The sequence below is a fragment of the Carassius auratus genome, unplaced genomic scaffold, assembly GCF_003368295.1.
Source record: "Carassius auratus strain Wakin unplaced genomic scaffold, ASM336829v1 scaf_tig00008769, whole genome shotgun sequence".
Classification (NCBI taxonomy): domain Eukaryota; kingdom Metazoa; phylum Chordata; class Actinopteri; order Cypriniformes; family Cyprinidae; genus Carassius; species Carassius auratus.
Genome location: NW_020523975.1, coordinates 40,365 through 50,345, shown reverse-complemented (window position 1 = coordinate 50,345; position 9,981 = coordinate 40,365).

The following is a 9,981-nucleotide window of genomic DNA, read 5'->3' as shown; positions in this document are numbered from 1 at the left end:
AACAGGACCGTCCAAAGACGGCCTTTTGCACGCCGTTTGGGATATTCGAATTTAACCGCATGGCCTTCGGACTGTGTAACGCTCCAAGCACTTTTCAACGGCTGATGGAGAGAATGTTTGGAGCACAGCATTGCCAGTCCCTGTTACTATATCTGGACGATATAATTGTTTTTTCTTCTAGTGTCGAAGATCATATACACCGTCTGGATCTAGTGTTGAGCCGTCTACGGAAAGAAGGTCTGAAAGCAAAGCTGGAGAAATGCTGTTTTTTCCAGAAGGAAGTCCAGTACCTGGGCCACCTTGTATCCCGTGAAGGTGTATCCACTGACCCAGCCAAGGTGTCCGCAGTGGCTAAGTGGCCCCGTCCCACCACCGTGTCCGAATTGAGGTCTTTCCTTGGTTTTGCCGGGTATTACAGGCGATTCGTAGAGGGCTTTTCCAAGCTGGCAGCTCCTTTAAACCGCCTGGGGGCAGAGCTTGGCGGTACTAAGACCCGGAAGGGCAAAGGGCCACGGCTTGATGGAGTGTGGACAGATGTCTGTGAGAACAGCTTCCAGGCCTTGAAGCAGAGGCTGGTGAGTGCCCCCACTTTGGCGTTTGCTGATTTTAACTTGCCCTTTATTCTGGAGGTCGATGCCAGCCACATTGGTCTCGGAGCAGTGCTCTCTCAGGAGCAGCAAGGAAAGATCCGGCCAATTGCTTACGCTAGTCGTAGTCTCAGTCCAGCAGAAAAAAACTACAGTTCCATGAAGCTGGAGTTCCTTGGAATGAAGTGGGCCATGACCGACAAGTTCCGGGAGTATCTGTGGGGCCAACAGTGCACTGTTTGGACGGACAATAATCCCTTAAGCCACCTGGGGACTGCCAAGCTGGGAGCGACTGAACAGCGGTGGGAGGCCGAGCTTGCTGCTTTCAATTATACCATCCGTTATAGGCCTGGGCGTACCAACAGGAATGCAGATGCCCTCTCCCGACAACCTGTAGGACTACTGGGACAGACCACAGAGTCCTCCACACTAGGGACAGCCATACCAGTCCTTGTACAACAAACGACCAGATGTCAAGATCCACCACTGGCAATCCAGATGGCTGTTTCGGCCTTCCCCTCCCGCACCCTCGAGGAATTAAGAAGGCTACAAGCAGCGGACCCCACTATTGGAGCCTTCCTGCCGTTCTGGCTGACACAGGGACCGCCCGACCCGACAGTGCGTAGGAAATTGCCGGGCTCTACCCGTGTGCTGCTGCAACAATGGGACCGTGTTGTGGGAGCCGATGGACTGCTCTACCGCCGAACATTCCGTCCAGATGGGGGCGAAGAGGTGCGTCAGCTCTTGTTGCCTGCATGCCTAAAGGAGGAAGTCCTACAGCAGCTCCACAACGATCATGGCCACCAGGGGGTTGAACGTACCACAGAGCTGATAAGACTGCGGTGCTATTGGCCCGGAATGGGGGAAGATATAAAGCAGTGGTGTCAGAACTGTGAGCGGTGTACCCTTGCGAAGTCTTCGCAATTCCGACCCCATGCACCCATGGGGCACCTCCTGGCATCGCGTCCAAACCAGATATTGGCTGTGGATTTCACCTTCTTGGAGCCTGCAATGGATGGTAGGGAACAAGTGTTGATCATGACTGATGTTTTTACTAAATTCACACAGGCCGTGCCCACCAGGGATCAGAAGGCAACAACGGTGGCCAACGTGCTCATCCGGGAGTGGTTCTTTCGTTTTGGAGTCCCAGCTCGCCTGCACTCTGATCAGGGACGCAGCTTCGAGAATGCCATTATCTATCAATTGTGTGCCCTGTACGGGATCCAGAAGACCCGGACCACCCCTTATCATCCTCAGGGCAACGGCCAGTGTGAGCGTTTCAACCGCACGATGCACGATCTGCTCCGTACTTTGCCCATGGATTTGAAGCGCCGCTGGCCAGAGCACCTACCCCAATTAGTGTTTAGTTACAACACTGCTGCCCATCAGACAACTGGCGACTCACCATATTACCTGATGTTCGGGCAAGACCCCCAGTTACCGGTGGACTTCCTGCTTGGCAGGGTACAAGAGCCTGGACATGGGCATGTGTGTGAATGGGTCCGAGAGCACCAGCGGCGCCTAAATGTGGCCTTCCAGAATGCCAGGGAGCGGATGCAGGCTGCTGCTTCCAAGAGAAAAGAACGGCATGACCAGAAAATCCGGAGTGAGCCACTGGCAGAAGGACAGCATGTCTACATCAGAGACCATACAACGAGGGGCCGGTCGAAGATCCAAGATGCCTGGGGCGCCACAATACATCAGGTCATCCGTGCACCCCCACTTGGTGGGGTGGTATATTCTGTGGCTCCAGCACGGGACCTAAGCAAAGTACGACAAGTACATCGAACCATGCTAAAGCCTGTCCACTTGGACCAGGACCCACAAACATCCAACAGGCCTGTGGAACTGCAGGAGGAAACAAGCCAGCCAGCAGATGGTGACACCCCTGGCCAATGGGTTCTTGTCCGCTCTCGGGAAGAGGGTCCACCTATCCAGCTTGCCACCACTCTTCCAGTGGATGTCCCCATGCTGGCTTTGCCAGGCTCCCAGCAGGTCGCCCCCATCACAGACGGGACACCAGCTGGCTCAGTGGCACCCCGGAGAACAGCTCGGACTACTGCAGGAAGACATGCCAACCCACACCATCTCCCAGTGCCAGTGGTGAGTAGGGCAGATGGGGCTACTAACTCTCAAGTACTTGGGTCTAGCAGTAAAGTGACAACAGTTTTCCGTCCTTGGTATTAGGTTACCCCCCTTGCATTTTGTTTATTCTTTTTATTAAAGGAAGGTAGAGTTATGATCTATTGAGCTTATCGGCGAGACGCCGATAACAAATCGGGGGGGTAAAGTGTAACCGGCAGAGTAATCGCTGTCTGGTTGAAGTTTGTCCTTCTGCAGCTACGGTTACCCCCTGACGTCACTCAGCTAGCCGTGAGTGGCTAAACAACTCATTTGTGTCTGGCCAGTTGCTATAAAATCGTCTGCCTGTTGAGCTTAGAGATATTCTCTGACGCACGATACGTTTTCAGTCCTGTTGCTGCTTGGGTATGTGGTTCTCCTGTGTCAAAGTGTTTTACTGATTGCCAGACGCTTCCGGGTAATCGCGCTGTGTATTGCTGAAGGTCCTGGGCAAAGCACACGCCGGGTAGCTTTACCACAATTTACTAGCATCAAGAAGGTATTATTTGTGTATTTTATTGTTAACTATAATGTGGGTGTCGTTGTTGGGATATATGCTTTTTAATGCACACATTTGCATACAGGTCTGGGGCAAAGTACCCGCCGTGTAGCTGTAACGTTACTGCCAGACGCTTCCGGGTAATCGCGCTGTGTGCTTTTGAAGGTCCTAGAAGGTAAAAAGTTTGTTTACTGTGTTATGAGTAGATCCAGTGTGTTAGGACTAAAAGCTTTTGAACACATGTACAATGAGTCTGATTGTGTTGCCCTGACATATGGTATGACTGTTTTATTGTCAACTCTTAATATAAATGCATTTAATGAATATGCTGTGTGTAACGATTGTTATGTAGGGTTGTGAAGACCAGCGCAAAGGCCTGTTTTTCCACCGTGTCAGTTCATATGTCAACATTGAGGCAGATTGCTCCTGCTGCTTTGCCTTGCCTGAATTAAGTTTTATATATTTCTTTTCTTTATTGTTTATTTTGCCGTAGCCTCCGTCTACTGCTCTGTCTGACTGATGTGGTATTGGCTGTGCTAGTAGTGTATAGCGTTACATTTCTCTATCCATTTTTCTAGTGATAACTTACTCGTTCTTTTCCTTGTCTTTCCAGAGTATTAGCGTAGCTGCTCACAAGAGAGGTTCCTGGTTCCGTCCCCACACCCTGCACCACGTATTGTAGTGGTAAATTGCACTTCACAATCTTGTTTGAATCATCGGCTTGTGGTGGTGTGTGTGTGCGTGTGTGTGTGTGCGTGTGTATGGATGCATGGGATCGTGGGCTCCAGGTTCCAGAGCACGGGTGGTGAACGTCACGCGTATCTCGGACAGGTAACCTGCCTTGCCAGCGAATCAGTATTTTCTAGTTTAATTGGTAATCATACATTGTCCCCTGTAACAGCTAATGCCAGGTCTAGTCTCTATTAGTAATGTGTCTCTAGGATGACGGTGTGACTCTTTTAATGATACCATTGTATAATAAAGTTTTGTTACTGTTTTTCTACTGAGAACACGTCTCTGTCTAGTTCATCTTATGTGTACTTCGACGAATCTGCTTGCCTTAAATCAGGTATTTAGCAGTTCAGGTGTAAAGTATATCCTGGTGTGAGAGGCACCAGGTGGCGTAGTCCAGAACCTTTAAAATCTAGATCTGTTCAAAGCACCGAAAGGTCACATATGTAAGAAAGGCCACGCAGATAACTGAACAATCACTTATGCGCAACTCCAGCGCCAACAGATGCGCTTAAACACAAACAGCGTGCATGCAATAATCTGTGAGCAGCGCTCAGTTATGGGCAGAAAGAACGCGAACACAGTACGTGGGGCTGTGCAGATGCGAGTATTCATGCCATTCATGGACGTAATATAGTTATATTGTGTGCGTTAATGACATAAAGTAAGTTTCTATTCTCACTTCCTATTTAATCATTTAGACTATCGCGTTTGGGTGCTATATGGTGATTATGGCCAGTGTCTAGATGACGCAATGCTAGATTCATTTAATATTCCCGTGTTAACTATTACAAACACAGTGTATATTATGTTTGGATATATTTTAATACGATATTTCTGCTATACTGTGTATTGTACAGCTAGATACTTTGAGTTTCAAATCTTTGGCTTTTAAGTTTCACCAGTAATAGTCGTTATAATTGGTGACGCACTTTTTATTTAGTCACGTTTCTGTACATGTGACTGTGTTTAATGGCAATCATTATTTCTGTGACGATGCTTGTAATTACACACATTACAGTTTAATTACTGTTTAGTTATTGAATGTATGTATATGGATACTACATTTATATGTTATTCATTTTTTGTTATTTCTTTAATTCCAGAACCACACATACACAGGGACGGATATGTTATAAAGCCAACTGCTAGATTGTTTGCCCATGCCTACTCAACTGTTCATTAAATAACCTAAATTCAGCAATTGGTCTGGTTCCTGTGTCCTGACCGGCACCCGAGAGTGATCACCACACAAAATAAGTCTCGGCGATATAACTCAATATACAGTCCTTCTAAGTCTCACTAACATATATATATATTAGTATTAGCCAAGGGTATAAAGGGAATAAAAAAAGTCTGTCTCTAGTGTTTACTCTAGAAATACTTTGCTTGTATTAAGGAAACCATAATCACTAATGTCTACACTGGCGGGACAGGACAAATCCCCTTCAGGAAATGATTCCTCGTTCTATTTTTGGTGTAGTCCAAGCTCTATGCAACAACTGTTGCATATGGTGTTATGTTAAAAACCCGAGTTGTACTGATTCATTTGCTTTTTCACAGATGTCTCCGCAATGTACGTGTGCTGTCTGGGGTGAAATATTAATACAATTTAGAATACATTTAAAATTATTTGTTTTTGTGGGAATATTATTTTAAAATGTAACACATTCCTGTGATTCAAAGCTGAATTTTCTGCATCATTATTCCAGTCTTCACTGTCACAAGATCTTTCAAAAACAATAGTGTAACAGTTAAAGTCTTTGCTCTGATGAACCAGATTTATTAATGTCAGTGATATGTCCAGCAATTCTAAATAGTTATAATTAAAGAAATGAAACAATGTTGCTATTTGAGTGTTAGTTTTAAATTCATACTCCTATTGCACAAAAATAAATAATCAAGAGTGAAAAAAATGAACTAAAACATACCAAGAGTGAATTCTAGAAATGTTTGCAAATAAAAAATAACCATGAGGGCACGTTCTCTATAGGTTATTTTTAGAATAACCACCCTGCAACGTTTTTGGAACGTTATTTTATGGTTGCAAAAAAATAACCTAAAAATAACCCTTAAGGGAACATTCTCTATAGGTTATTTTTTAAATAACCACCCTGCAACGTTTTTGGAACGTTATTTTATGGTTGCAAAAAATAACCTAAAAATAACCATAAGGGAACGTTCTCTAAAGGTTATATTTAGGTTATTTTTAAAATAACCACCCTGCAACGTTTTTGGAACGTTATTTTATGGTTGCAAAAAAATTACCTAAAAATAACCATAAGGCAACGTTCTCTAAAGGTTATTTTTAGGTTATTTTTAAAATAACCACCCTGCAACGTTTTCGGAAAGTTATTTTATGGTTGCAAAAAAATAACCTAAAAATAACCATACGGGAACGTTCTCTAAAGGTTATATTTAGGTTATTTTTAAAATAACCACCCTGCAACGTTTTTGGAACGTTATTTTATGGTTGCAAAAAAATAACCTAAAAATAACCATAAGGGAACGTTCTCTATAGGTTATTTTTAGGTTATTTAAAAATAACCACCCTGCAACGTTCCGGGAACGTTATTTTATGGTTGCAAAAAAAAAAAAAAAACTAAAAAAAACGTTCCCCTAACGTTAGTTTTTGGTTTTTTACTAAATAACCAAACGGGAACCAAAAACTAACGTTAGGGGAACGTTCTGTGTTTGCTGGGTAAAACTGCAATTCATCGACTGGCCGCTTGAGGCTGGCCGCAAAAGGGAGTCAGTCCCATGGACTCCCCATGTTAAAATGCCCAACTTTACAGCAGAAAAAAACATGTTTACAGCCTGGTTCAAAAAATGATTTTGGTCTATATTGCTAATTTTGCCCTTCATGACAAATGTGAGGGAGTGATTTTTTTTTAAAACTCATCCGTTTAAATTATATTAAGACTTAAAGTTCTGCATAATTAAGGGCGTGGCCACTTGAGTGACAGGTGGATTGCCGCTGCTGACAATGCCGTCGCACTAGGTGGGCGTGGCTTCAGCAATCAGCTCCCGCCTTTTTGCCCCTTTTTCGATTATCCGGGAGAGTCGCGCGGTGACGCATTGCCAAGATGGCGACAGCCCGCTCTACACACTTTAGGCTTCAAAATCGCTAATGAGGAGTCTATAAATGTATAATAATTAGCAAAGATGATTAATTTAGCGCTGTAAATGTGCGTGTGCGGGGAGGAGACGCACTGCGAGGACCAAACACAGCAGAACGGTAGGAAACTTCACTCCTCTAATTTCTCTTTTACTATAGCGATTTATTTTTATAGATACGTGATCTGAGTCTTTCATAGAGTTGTTTTATAACCGCAGTAACTTTGAAATCAGCTCTGAAAGTTCCTGTCAGTGTTTAAAAACTAATTATGATTAATAACGTGTTGAATGAATTTGGTAAGAACGGTATTCTGTTTTTTTAAATAGTTGATTCAGATCGGCACTTCGGAGCCTGTTCGCGACTCGGTTGATTCAGATCTGGACTTCGGAGCATGTTCGCGACTCGGTTGATTCAGATCGGCACTTCGAAGCCTGTTCGTGACTCGGTTGATTCAGATCGGGACTTCGGAGCATGTTCGCGACTCGGTTGATTCAGATCGGCACTTCAGAGCCTGTTCGCGACTCGGTTGATTCAGTTCGGCACTTCGGAGCATGTTCGCGACTTGGTTGATTCAGATTGGCACTTCGGAGCATGTTCGAGACTCGGTTGATTCAGATCGGCACTTCGGAGCATGTTCGCGACTCGGTACATTTTTATCCTTTCTTTTTTTATAAGAAATTGTATTCTTAATTAGATTTTAGAATCTTTTATTTAGGGTGTGTTAAATTGATAAGAAGTGAAATCAAAGATTAATATTGTTAGAAGAGATTTATATTTGGAATAAACGCTGTGCTTTAAAAAAATTATAAATCGAGGAATCCTGAAAAAAGTATAGCATATTCCAAAATAATATTTGGTAGCAAAACTATTAATAGTTCTAATAATAAATAATCATATTTTCATGATTTCTAAAGATCACGTGACACTGAAGACTGGAGGAATGATGCTGAAAATAGAGCTGCACATCATTTTCACATATTTTAAAGGTTATTAAAATAGAAAATTTTATTTATTTTATTTTAATCATTTTGAATTATCACTGAAATACAACCTTTTTTTGTTTCAAACAGTTCATTGAACAATAATAAATGAAGTACCTGAAGCTGACAATGAAGTAAATGTATAATAATTAGCAAAGATGATTAATTTAGCGCTGTAAACGCGCATGTGAGGGGCGGAGACGCGCCGCGGAGCGTCAGACGCGCGTGAGGACCAAACACATCAGAACGGTTGGAAACTTTACTCCTCTTATTATTCGCGACTCGGTTAATTCAGTTCTTTAAAAAAATATATACATCGAAGAATCCCGAAAAAAGTGTCGCAGATTCCAAAATAATATTTGGTAGCACAACTATTTATAGTTCTAATAATAAATAATAACATTTTCATGATTTCTAAAGATCATGTGACACTGAAGACTGGAGGAATGATGCTGAAAATACAGCTGCACATCATAGAAATAAATTATATTTTAAAGGATATTAAAATAGAAATCATTATTTTATATATTTTGTTTTGATAATTTTGAATTATTACTGAAATACAACCTTTTTTTGTTTCAAACAGTTAATTGAACAATAATAAATGAAGTACCTGAAGCTGACAATGAAGTAAATGTATAATAATTAGCAAAGATTATTAATTTAGCGCTGTAAACGCGCATGTGAGGGGCGGAGACGCGCCGCGGAGTGTCAGACGCGCGTGAGGACCAAACACATCAGAACGGTTGGAAACTTTACTCCTCTTATTATTCGCGACTCGGTTAATTCAGTTCTTTTAAAAAAAATATACATCGAAGAATCCCGAAAAAAGTGTCGCAGATTCCAAAATAATATTTGGTAGCACAACTATTAATAGTTCTAATAATAATAATCATATTTTCACGATTTTAAAGATCATGTGACACTGAAGACTGGAGGAATGATGCTGAAAATACAGCTGCACATCACAGAAATAAATTATATTTTAAAGGCTATTAAAATAGAAACCATTATTTTATATATTTTATTTTGATCATTTTGAATTATCACTGAAATACAACCTTTTTTGTTTCAAACAGTTCATTGAACAATAATAAATGAAGTACCTGAAGCTGACAATGAAGTAAATGTATAATAATTAGCAAAGATGATTAATTTAGCGCTGTAAATGCGCCTGTGTGGGGTGGAGACGCGCCGCGAGGACCAAACACAGCAGAACGGTAGGAAACTTCACTCCTCTTATTATTTCTCTTTTACTATAGCGATTTATTTTTAGATACGTGATCTGAGTCTTTCATAGAGTTGTTTTATAAACGCAGTAACTTTGAAATCAGCTCTGAAAGTTCCTGTCATTGTTTAAAAACTAATTATGATTAATAACGTGTTGAATGAATTTGGTAAGAATGGTATTCTGTTTTTTTACATAGTTGATTCAGATCGGCACTTCGGAGCCTGTTCGCGACTCGGTTGATTCAGATCGGGACTTCGGAGCATGTTCGCGACTCGGTTGATTAAGATCGGCACTTCGGAGCCTGTTCGCGACTCGGTTGATTCAGATCGGCACTTTTGGAGCATGTTCGCGACTCGGTTGATTCAGATCGGGACTTCGGAGCCTGTTCGCGACTCGGTTGATTCAGATCGGCACTTCGGAGCCTGTTCGCGACTCGGTTGATTCCGTTCTGCACTTCGGAGCATGTTCGCGACTCGGTTGATTCAGATTCCCAGCTAACAGGGAACGTTCCCACAACATTCACTAACGTTCTTTAAAAGTTGTGTAAATGTTAGTACAAAACGTTATTAAAATAATGTTTTTGGAACGTTCTTATAACGTTGTTAATGTTCTTGTAAGCTTAATAGAAAACGTTCTTAGAACAACGTTCTCGGAACGTCTTTAGGACGTTATTTGTACTTGATGAATGTTCTTCTAAGGTCGCTAGAAAACGT